This window comes from Thamnophis sirtalis, unplaced genomic scaffold, assembly GCF_051295495.1.
Source record: "Thamnophis sirtalis isolate CommonGarterSnake01/CBP01778 unplaced genomic scaffold, rThaSir2_p1.2 scaffold_8, whole genome shotgun sequence".
Classification (NCBI taxonomy): Eukaryota; Metazoa; Chordata; class Lepidosauria; order Squamata; family Natricidae; genus Thamnophis; species Thamnophis sirtalis.
The window spans coordinates 3,704,441-3,716,842 of NW_028261388.1; the positions used below are offsets into that span (position 1 = coordinate 3,704,441).

The 12,402-nt window shown below is 44.3% G+C and overlaps 1 protein-coding gene across 1 annotated transcript in view; it reads right to left on the bottom strand.

The window, feature by feature from the left end:
• EMSY (EMSY transcriptional repressor, BRCA2 interacting) overlaps window positions 1–8,353 on the bottom strand; it is a 65,313-nt gene extending 56,960 nt beyond the window's left edge. Inside the window, 1 exon segment of the mRNA XM_087720982.1 lies at window positions 8,233–8,353. The gene's annotated coding sequence lies outside the window, so the exon portion shown is untranslated.
• Window positions 8,354–12,402: the final 4,049 nt, after the last annotated feature.

Here is a 12,402-nt window from a genome sequence, read left to right on the forward strand (position 1 = left end):
CCAGCTGATTTCTGCACATCACCCGCTCTACTCACTGCGGCTGCCCAAGAAGGTGTGCCGGAAGCCGCGTGCATGAAATCGCTGTGTGTTTTTTCCCCTCCCTTGGTGCTTTAGCGCTGCGCGCGCTCACATTTTCGGTTCTGCGCTATACAAACCGGTTGTTAAATTATGTGAAGCCCAGCTCTGAGTAGATCCTACCCTTTGATTCGTTCGGCAAAGAGCAGGTTTGGTCTAGTAGTGAAGGTACCAGATTAGAAACCAGGAGATCGTGAGTTCTAGTTCCTCCTTAGGCCTGAAAGGCAGATGGGTGACTTTTGGGCCAATCACCAGGAGACGGTGAGTTCTAGTCCCACCTTAGCCATGAAAGCCAGGTGGGTGACTTTGGGCCAATCACCAGGAGACAGTGAGTTCAAGTCCCGCCTTAGCCATGAAAGCCAGCTGGGTGACTTTGGGCCAATCATCAGGAGACGGTGAGTTCTAGTCTCGCTTTAGCTATGAAAGTGGCTGGATGACTTTGGGCCATTCACCAGAAGACGGTGAGTTCTAGTTCTCAATTAGCCTTGAAAGCTGGCTGAGTGACTTGGAACCCGTCTCTCTCTCTTTCTCTCTCTCTCTTTCTCTCTCTCTCTTTCTCTCTCTCTCTTTCTCTCTCTCTCTTTCTCTCTCTCCAACCCACTTCACAAGGATGTTGTTGTCAGGAAAATAGGTGAAGGAAGGATACATTTGCTGCCTTGAGTTATTGGCAAAAATAATAAAAGGCGGCATACAAATCAATCAATGAATAAATAAACAAATGCCTTCCGTAGAGGCTAAGCATCGAGTTTCAGCAAGCGCACGCATGCTCCAGGGAAGGAATGTCAATCCAGCAACTTCCGGGTGTGGTGACTGTCATTCAGCAGTAAACCACAAACCACTTCCTGTTCTAGAAAATCCATTTAAATTACTGGACCACCCTGGAATAGCTGGACCGGTATGGGAATAGGAATAGAATAGAATAAGGAATGGGAATAGGAATAGAATTAGGAACAGGAATGGAAAAGAATAGAGCAGAATAGAATAGGGAATGGGAATAGGGAATGGGAATAAGGAATGGGAATAGGGATAGAATAGAATTAGGAATAGGAATAGAACTAGGAAGAGGAATAGAATAGATTATGGAATGAATAGAAAATGGAATAGAATAAAATAAGGAATGGGAATAGGAATAGAATTAGGAACAGGAATGGAAAAGAATAGAACAGAATAGAATACGGAATGGAAATAGGGAATGGGAATAAGGAATGGGAATAGGGATAGAATAGAATTAGGAATAGGAATAGAACTAGGAAGAGGAATAGAATAGATTATGGAATGAATAGAAAATGGAATAGAATAAAATAAGGAATGGGAATAGGAATAGAATTAGGAACAGGAATGGAAAAGAATAGAACAGAATAGAATACGGAATGGGAATAGGGATAGAATTAGGAATAGGAATAGAATTAGGAATAGAATAGATTAGATTATGGAATGAATAGAAAATGGAATAGAATAAAATAACGAATGGGAATAGGAATAGAATAGAACAGAAAAGAATAGGGAATGGGAATAGGGATAGGATAGAATACAATTAGGAATGGGAATAGAATAGAATTAGGAATGGGAATAGGAATAGAATTAGCAATAGGAATGGAAAAAAATAGAACAGAACAGAATAGGAAATGGGAATAGGGACAGAATAGGAATAAAATTAGGAATAGGAATGGAATAGAATAAAATAGAATAGGGAATGGGAATAGGGATAGAATAGAATAGAGAATGGGAATAGAGATAGAATAGAATTAGGAATAGGAACAGAATTAGGAATAGGAATAGAATAGAATTAGGAATGGGAATAGGAATAGAATTAGCAATAGGAATGGAAAAAAAATAGAACAGAACAGAATAGGAAATGGGAATAGGGACAGAATAGGAATAGAATTAGGAATAGGAATGGAATAGAATAAAATAGAATAGGGAATGGGAATAGGGATAGAATAGAATAGAGAATGGGAATAGAGATAGAATAGAATTAGGAATAGGAACAGAATTAGGAATAGGAATAGAATAGGGAATGGGAATGAATAGAATAGATTTAGGAATAGGAACAGAATAGATTAGATTATGGAATGAATAGAAAATGGAATAGAATAAAATAAGGAATGGGAATGGGAATAAAATAGAATTAGGAATAGGTTGAACACCTTCCTGCATTTCCCAGAAACTTAATTCAACTGCTGCGCTTTGCACACACCCAGTTCCAGGTGTGCAAGGGGAGCCCCGGTGTGTGTGTGTGTGTGTGTGACAAAAGGCAATCAGATTCACAAAACCTGAGAATTTCTTTATTCCGGGTCCTCCTAATAGCTAGGAATTCAGGTTCAATTTGGCGATTTTGTTCCAAAATTCTTTTGGGAACCCTCTAAAACCAACCGCAGGCAGTCCTCGATTTACAACCGTTCATTTAGCGACCGTTCAACATAACAACAGCACTGGAAAAAAGGCAACTCAGGACCATTTTACGCCCTTGGTCGCCTCCCCGTGGTCGCGTGATCAAAATTCAGATGCTCGGCAAACGGGTTCATACTTATGACCGTGGCAGCGTCCCGGGGTCGCGCGATCCCCTTTTGCGACCTTCCGACAAGCCAATTCAAAATAGGGAGAAGCCAGATTCACTCAACGACCGTCTGACTAACTGATCAACTGCCGCGATTCACTTAACAACTGTGGCAAGGTCGGTCGTAAAACGGGGGCAAAACTCAACAAAAGGCCTCGCTTAGCAACAGAAAATCTTGGGGTTGCTTGTGGTCGTAGGTTGAGGACTACTTGCACACCCTCCTCACAATGTCACCTGAGGTTCCAGTTGATATCCGACTTGCAACAGTCCTACCCCAATGGGTAACTAGATACGCCTTGGCCAAAATTATGATCGGTCAATAGATAAATATTGATTTATCTGGCAATTTCATTCCCAGAATCCTTTGGAAATCCCCCCCTAAATTCTCATCAAGATCTATTAGATCACTTGAGGTTATCCTCCATACCCATCACACAACACTCCTGCACCAATGGGTAACCGGACCCAACTCGGCTAAAATTATAATCGGTCAACCAACACGGATGAATTCGGTTTTCCCTGGAAATTTCATTCCCAGAATCTTTTGGGGATCCCCTAAATTCCCATCAACATCTGTTAGGCCGCCGGTGGTTGCATTCAATACCCATCACGCACAGCCCTGCTTCAACGGGTAACTTAACACAGACTGGGCCAAAATGTATGCTCAGCCAATAGGCAAATCCTGGTTTATCTGGCAATTTCATTCCCAGAATCTGTGGGGAATCCCCTAAATCCTCATCAAGATCTCCCAGGAGGTCAGAAGGAGACCTTATATTAATAGAATAGGAATACAACGGGAATGGGAATAGAATAGAATTAAGAATAGGGATAGAATAGAATAAGGAATGGGAATAGAATAGGATAAAATAAGGAATGGGAATAGGAATAGAATATAATTAGGAATGGGAATAGAATTAGGAATAGGAGAGAATTAGGAATAGGAATAGAATAAGAATAGAATAAGGAATGGAAATAGAATTAGGAATAGGAATAGAAAAGAATTAAGGAATGGGAATAGAATAGAATTAGGAATAGGAAAAGAGAGAATAGAATAAGGAATGGAAATGGGAATAGAATAGGATAAAAAAAGGAATGGGAATAGGAATAGAATACAATAGGAAAATAGGGATAGAATTAGGAATAGGGAATAGAATAAGAATAGAATAAGGAATGGGAATAGAATTAGGAATAGGAATAGAAAAGAATTAAGGAATGGGAATAGAATAGAATTAAGAATAGGAAAAGGAATAGAATAGAATACAATAGGGAAATAGGGATAGAATTAGGAATAGGAATAGAATAGAATAAGGAATGGGAATAGAATTAGGAATAGGATAGAATTAAGAATAGGATAGAATAGAATAAGAATAGAATAAGGAATAGAATTAGGAATAGGATAGAATTAGGAAAGAATAGAATAGAATAGAATAGAATAGAATAGAATAAGGAATGGGAATACAATAGGGAAATAGGGATAGAATTAGGAATAGGAATAGAATAAGAATAGAATAAGGAATGGGAATAGAATTAGGAATGGGAATAGAATTAGGAATAGGAATAGAAAAGAATTAAGGAATGGGAATAGAATTAGGAATAGGAAAAGATAGAATAGAATAAGAATAGAATAAGGAATAGAATTAGGAAAGAATAGAATAGAATAAGAATAGGATAAGGAATGGGAATAGAATAGAATAGCATAGCAGAGTTGGAAGGGACCTTGGAGGTCTTCCAGTCCAACCCCTTGCTTGGTTTGGTTTGGTTTATTGGATTTATATGCCGCCCTTCTCCCAAGGACTCAGGGCGGCGTACAACATTAAAAAAAACCCACGCACACATATTACAAAAGTTAAAAAGAATTAAATAGAATATCCGAAACAAACCCAATTAGAATTAACAATGCTTAGGCAGGAAATTCAATGCCTGTCAGACACACAACTCCTCCAATGGATAAGTAGGCAGACGGGGCTAAAATTATAGTCAGCCAACAGACAGTGGACCTTAAAAACCTTCAGATGGTCCAGATGAGCAGTTGAGGGTCTCCTAAACACACATTTTCCGGCAGGCAGGCAGGCAGGCAGGAGGGAGGGAGGGAGGGAGGGCAAGTCAGAGGGAAGGGACCCCCCCAGGGTAAAAGCCTAGCAAAATGGCCATTGCACACACAGAAGCTGTGCCTGCACCCACAGAGGTGGGTCATCCAAGGACAAATCAACCACAGCTTCCTAATCCGGCTTCCTCGAAGACTTCCGGCGAGGTCGAATAGCCCCAGGCTAGTCATGGCACGATTTAAGGGCAAATACCCCCAATTAAGACTGCTGGGATCGCAGATATGCAGAGGATACCACTCTAATGGCAGAAATTGGGAACTAAAGAGCCTCTTGATGTGGGTGAAGGAGGAGAGAGCAGAAGTTGGTTTGAAACTCAACCTTAAGAAAACTAAGATCATGGCATCCGACCCTCTCAATTCCTGGCGAATCGATGGGGAAGAAATGGAGGTAGTGACAGGTTTTATTTCCCTGGGTCTCCAAGATCACTGCAGATGGGGACTGCAACTAAGAAATCAAAAGAATGCTTGCTCCTGGGGAGGAAAGCGATGGCAAATCTAGACAGCATCCTAAAAAGCAGAGACATCACCCTGCCAATCAAAAGTGCGTCTAGTTAAGGGTGTGGTTTTCCCAGTTGCAATGGATGGCTGTGAAGGTTGGACCATAAGGAAGGTTGAGCGCCAAAGAATGGAGGCCTTTGAACTCTGGTGCTGGAGGAGACTCCTGCATTGAGTCCCTTGGACTGCAAGGCCATCTAACCGGTCAGTCGTAGAGGAGATCAACCCTGGCTGCTCTTTAGAAGGCCAGATCCTGAAGAGGAAACTCAAATGCTTTGGCCACCTAATGAGAAGGAAGAAGGACTTCCTGGAGAAGACCCTCATGCTGGGAACGACGGAGGGCAAAAGAAGAAGGGGACGGCAGAGAAGGAGGTGGCTGGATGGAGTCACCGAAGCAGTTGGCATGAGCTTAAATGGACTCCAGAGGATGGGAGAGGACAGGAAGGCCTGGAGGAACCTTGTCCATGGGGTTGCGATGGGTTGGACACAACTTCGCAACTAACAACAACAACACCCAATGTAGGGCATTACAAGACAAATGGACCATTGTAAAGAATAAGATCAAGGTGGAATTTGATTGCATCAATCTCTATTAAAAGCCACCCATCCCAAGGACCAAATTAGTTTGAGAAGGACTGAGCTTTCAAAACTTCAACCTTCTCCAATCCAATGAAATCTTGACTTACAGTCACAGACCAACAACAAGAAGAGCGGAAACGCAACCATCACTTAAAAGCTAAACAACGCACGTAAAATACAGATATATAGACAAAAACCTTTTTTTTAAAAACCCCTACAAAGCGGGTAAAACATTTAACGCAAGGAAAACAAATCGCACACAGCTAATGCAATCCAAACACTCTTAAGTGAAATACTGAAAGAGGAACAGAATAACAAGAGTTGGAAGGGACCTTGGAGATCATCTAGTCCAACCCCATGTCACACGGTCGCCCAATCTCTTCTTCAAAAACCTCCCGCGTTGGAGCACCCACAACTTCTAGTGGCAAGCTGTTCCACGGATTCATTGTTCTCACTGTCAGGACATTTCTTACTTCTAAAGTTGCTTCTCTCCTTGATTAGTTTCCACCCATTGCTTCTTGTCTGGCCTTCAGATGTTTTGGAGAATAGCTTGATCCCCTCTTCTTTGGGGGCAGCCCCCCCGCAAATATTGATGCTACAGAAGAGATGGAACTACCCCCCCCATCCCAACAAAAGCTAAAACTCCCAAAATGGATGGAAAAGATAATGGGGGGGAAAGGAGGGGGGGCAGGTAAGAAACCCCTGGGGGAAGGAAAGGACAGAAATGGCTTCTACTTGATAGGGGAATGTGGGCTGCCACGAGACACACACCCCCCCAAAAGGAAAAATCTCGGCCAGAAGGAAGTTCAAAAACAAGAAGCCGATTTTAATTTCCTGCCCTTCCAAAAGATTTAAAATCGGGGGGGGGGGGAGCCCAGAGCAGGGGAAGGAAAAAACTCACCTGCAGAAAAAGTAAGCATCAAAAAGCCCCCCCCCCATGAATCCATGGTGCTTTCTTTTCTCTCTAGCTACAACTGCCTCCCTCCCCACAAATAAAAGGGGAAAATGAAAGAAAGAGAGGGCAAAAATAAGGGGAAGGGGGAATTAGAAGAGGAAATGCCAAAAAGGGGAAGGGGAAACTGGAAGGGGAAAGGGGGGGAAAGAGGAATTGGAAGGAAAAAAGAAGAAATTAGAAAGGGAAAAAAAGGAGGGAGGGGAAAGTGGAAGGAAAAGGGGGAGGAGGAATTGGGAGGAAAAAGGGAGGAAGGAGTAATTGGAAGGAAAAGGGGAGAGGGGGAAACTGAAAAGAAAAAAGGGAGGAAGGAGAAACAAAGGGAAAAAGGAGGAAGGGAAAATTGGAAAGGAAAAGGAGAAATTGGAAGGAAAAAAAGGGGGAAGGGGAAAACTGAAAAGAAAAAAGGGAGGAAGGAGAAACAAAGGGAAAAAAGGAGGAAAGGGAAATTGGAAGGAAAAACGGGGAAGGGGAAAACTGAAAGGAAGAAAGGGAGGAAGGAGAAACGAAGGGAAAAAGGAGGAAGGAAAACTAGAGGGAGAGATGCAAAAAGTGGGGGGGGAAGAGCAATCTAGAAGGAAAAGGGGGGAAGGGAAAATTAAAAGGGATGCCAACAAAAAAGGGGGGAGGGGAATCCAATGGGATAAAAGGGGGAACTAAAAGGAAGAGATGCAAAAACAAAAAGGGGGGAAGGTGAATTTGGAGGGGAAAGGGGGGAAGGAAAAAATAGAGGAAGGGAGGGGAAACTGGAAGGAAACAAAAAGGAGAGGGGGAAACTAGAGATGCAACTCCCCCCCCAAAAAAGCGGTGGGGGGGAGAAAACCAATCAGGGTCCTCCTGCAGAAATCAAGGGGGGGAGTGAAGAAGACACCCCCCCAAAAAAGGAGGGGGGCTTAATTGGGAGTGGGGGAGGGGCGGAGAAAAGCATCCACCTTTCCTGTTTTCAATCTCATCCAAAGGAGGAGGAAACCCCCCATCCAGCCCAATTATTCAGCTTTGACACCCCCACCCATCCCATCCAGGCAGGGCTCCCCTTGTCCCCAGCACCCTCTGGCTGTGGAGGATGGGAGTTGTAGTCCTCCCCCCACCCAACATATAAACACACACACACTTTCCATTGAATTCTTCTCTTTTCTCCCCCTCGGGCGGGTCCCAGACAGAGGCAGAGGATGATGGAGGGGGGACGAGAGGGCGGCCGGGGATGATGGGGCTGGTGGTCACCCTTCGGGGATGCGAGCAGAGTGTAAAGAGGAGGAGGTGGGGAAGGAGCGGCCGTGGCTGCTGGGAAGGAGAGGAAGGCGGCTAGGCTGAGGGAAGAGGCATCCAAACCCCCCCCCCACACACACCTCTTTCCCCCGGCTGGGGATGATGGGCTTTGCAGTCCCTCCTTGCAAAAACCACCCGACACCACCACCACCCATCATCCTCCGCCCGCCCTCCCCGCCGGCCCGGGCCCCCGCCAGGACCCACCTGCCAGCCCTCCCCGGCGCCACCATCGACCCCTCCGCCCCGCGGCGGCCGATGGGCTTCGGGCACCTTCGGCGTTTGTTTGGCGGCTCCCGCGGAAGCAGCCAAGATGGCAGGGGAGCGCGGGGAGTGCGCCTGCGCGGCGGCGCCCGTGGCACGCCGGGGGATGTAGTCCCCGCCCCCCCCCGTTGGCCTCCTCGGTGGAAAGGGAAGCCTCGTCTCCCAAGCAGAGCGGGAGGGAGCGCGTGTGTGTAGAGACGCGAGGGAATGGGAGCGCCTTCCACTTCCGGTTCCCAATCGCAGCTCCGGCTTGCGGGGCAGGAAGGAAGGAATGGTGGGCAAGGGGGGTTTCTACCGAACACAATCCACAGCCATGAACTGAAAAGGGAGCCAGCGAACGAATCCTCATCCCCGCTGAGTGGTTTTAGCCAAACGTGGAAATGAAGGAAAAGGGGGTTCTGCAAAACCACCACCACCCCCATGGGTTATTCAGCTGTGAGCCTTTCTCTGATCCAATCACTTTAATGATTCTATGAAACAATATGCACCCATCTCAGTTGGGTCTGCAAGCCAACCGGTTTGGCCTCCTTATTTTTCCCCCCTCTGGGACTCTGCTTGCAGGTAGAGAACTCCGCTACCGGAAATCAAGGGGCGAAAACGTGCACGACTGTACCCCTTAGGGTCAGATCAGGCGAAAAACGCGAGGTACGGCTAGCCAAGCGAGACACGGGGCTTCACTTCGCGTTTGGAATTCTGCCTCCAGGGATGAAAAGAGGCGCTTTAAGACAAAGAAGCAAGCGGGGAATTGAATGGCACTCCTACGCCTAGGGAGATCCGTTTGCTTTTATGTCATAAATAAACCTCATTGAGTTAAACTTGTTTCCTAGGAGCATTTTTTGCATTTATTTTTATTTTTTTCCAAAACTCAAGCCAAAGCAAAATGAATGAAACGCGTGTTGTGTAAACTCAGCTCTTTGTTCCTTGCAATGCACGCGGTTTGCTTAATTTAAAGGAAAAGAAAACACATTTCCCCCTAAAATCTTTCGTTGCAAGTGAATGGCAACTGCCACAATCGTTGCAAAGAACGAGATGATTAACTACAATATTTTGTTTCTTATTTTTTCCGGCCTCTCTTTTAATGCAAAGGAGAAGGAGGAGAGGAAGGAAGAAGCGCTGCTGGAAAAATTCCCAGCAGAAAACAGAATATTTGATTTAATATAAAGGGTTTCTTTGTTCAATCAGAAGAGTTTAAACACGTGTAGAAGCCAAATTAGATTGCAAGGCAAAAAAAATGCAAGCCTTTCCTGCCATCTAGTGGCCGTGTGGCATATTGCAAGCGCAGAGCTAACAACCCTGAATAATTCGGGATTCCTGCTATGTTTTGTTTTTCCCTGAAGAGGTTTTGCTTCTCATCCAAGAAGCTTCTTCAGTTCTGACGGAATGGTCTTTGTTTTTCCCTGAAGAGGTTTTGCTTCTCATCCAAGAAGCTTCTTCAGTTCTGACTGAATGGTCTTTGTTTTTCCCTGAAGAGGTTTCGCTTCTCATCCAAGAAGCTTCTTCAGTTCTGACTGAATGGTCTTTGTTTTTCCCTGAAGAGGTTTTGTTTCTCATCCAAGAAGCTTCTTCAGTTCTGACTGAATGGTCTTTGTTTTTCCCTGAAGAGGTTTTGTTTCTCATCCCAAGAAGCTTCTTCAGTTCTGACTGAATGGCCTTTGTTTCTCCCTGAAGAAGTTTTGCTTCTCATCCCAAGAAGCTTCTTCAGTTCTGACTGAATGATCTTCATTTCTCCCTGAAGAGGTTTTGCTTCTCATCCCAAGAAGCTTCTTCAGTTCTGACTGAATGGTCTTTGTTTTTCCCTGAAGAGGTTTTGCTTCTCATCCAAGAAGCTTCTTCAGTTCTGACTGAATGATCTTCGTTTTTCCCTGAAGAGGTTTTGCTTCTCATCCAAGAAGCTTCCTCAGTTCTGACGGAATGGTCTTTGTTTTTCCCTGAAGAGGTTTTGCTTCTCATCCAAGAAGCTTCTTCAGTTCTGACTGAATGGTCTTTGTTTTTCCCTGAAGAGGTTTCACTTCTCATCCAAGAAGCTTCCTCAGTTCTGACAGAATGGTCTTTGTTTTTCCCTGAAGAGGTTTTGCTTCTCATCCCAAGAAGCTTCTTCAGTTCTGACGGAATGGTCTTTGTTTTTCCCTGAAGAGGTTTTGTTTCTCATCCAAGAAGCTTCTTCAGTTCTGACTGAATGGTCTTTGTTTTTCCCTGAAGAGGTTTTGCTTCTCATCCAAGAAGCTTCCTCAGTTCTGACTGAATGATCTTCGTTTTTCCCTGAAGAGGTTTTGCTTCTCATCCAAGAAGCTTCTTCAGTTCTGACTGAATGATCTTCGTTTTTCCCTGAAGAGGTTTTGCTTCTCATCCCAAGAAGCTTCTTCAGTTCTGACAGAATGGCATTGTCTTTCCCGCTACTTTAAAGCAGGAGACATGCCGGATGCCCTCAACTTAATAGCATTTTGATCATTAAGCACTGCAGTCGCGGAAGCAGGAAACAATTTTGCAACCATTTTCATTGCAATCATTAAGCGACTCAGCAGGTCATTAAGTGAATCATGTGGTCACTGAGCAAATCCCAACTCCACAGCTGGGAAGGTTGCAAACTATGATCATCAGGTCAGCACAAGAAATTGCCATCGTCATAACTACAAGCTGATTACCACATACCCAAATTGCAATCAAATGACCTTTAGGAGTGGAATGAAAGTTGTAACTCCGAGGATCGGTCATAAGTCTCATTTTCCAAGGCTGTTGTAACACTTTGAACTATTGTTAAAACAAATCGTCGTAACTCGAGGACTATCTGAACCGGCTGCCCTCGATTTACAGCCACAATTGAACCCAAGATTTCTGCTACTAAGTGAGACATTTGTTAAGTGAATTTTGCCCTATTTTATGACCTCTCTTGCCCCGGTTGTTAAGTGAATCGCTGCAGTTGTTCAGTTAGTAATACAGTCGTTAAGTGAAACTGGCCTCTCCATTGACTTTGCTTGTCCGAAGGTCGCAAAAGGGGATCGCACGACCCCGGGACGCTTCAACCGTCATAAATATGAGTCAGTTGCCAAGAGTCTGGATTTTGATCCCGTGATCACGGGGATGCAGCAACCGTCATAAGAGTGAAAAACGGTCATAACACATCTTTTCCAGAGCCATTGAAACTTCAAATGGTCACTAAATGAACTGCTATAAGTCATAATATTATGTATTATGTAAACATCGCAATTATTTCTTTGGAAGCTTTACGGGATAGATGTGAATCCAATTAAATAGAATTTTTAATTACAATGCCAAATTTAGTACTTCAGGCCAAGTTTTATTTTACGCTTCCTTTTTAAATCATATTCTCAAGGCCTCCCAATTTGTGATCAAGAATGTATTAAGAAGAGTTAATTATTATTATTATTTCTTTGAGTGTCATGGCCTAATTAAAATACCCAAGCTTCTTCAGCAGTTATTCATCCTGGAAATTAATTAAAACTTACCTTGCGGGCAAATCCTCGCCAGGGAGGGAGGGAGGGGGAGAGAGAGAGAGAAGGAGAGAGAGAGAAAGATGGAGAATTAGAGACAGAGAAAGAGAGAGATGGAGAATGAGAGAGAGAGAGAGAGAGAGAGAGATGGAGAATTAGAGAAACCGACTCATCTTTATGACGGTCACAGTTTCCCGGGGCACCACGATTCACATTTTGCGACCAGATTCTGACAAGCAAAATCAGTGGGGAAGCCAGATGGACTTCACAAGCGTTGTTATTAACTTAAACAACCGCAGTGATTCATTTAACAACCGTTTCAAGAAAGGTCGCAAAAACGGGTCAAAATTCACTTCATAACTGTCTCACTTAGCAACAGAAACTTTGGGGTCAACTGAGGCGCAATTCAAGGACTATCTTTATAAGGTATAATGGTATAAGGTGTGTGTGTATATATATACAGAGACACATAAGGGATGCAGTGGCTCGATGGTTAAGATGCTGAGCTTGTCGATCAGAAAGGTCGGCAGTTCGGCGGTTCGAATCCCCAGCGCCGCGTAACGGAGGGAGCTCCCGTGACTTGTCTCAGCTTCTGCCAACCGAGCAGTTCGAAAGCAGGTAAAAAATGCAAGTAGAAAAACAGGAACCACCTTTGGTGGGAAGG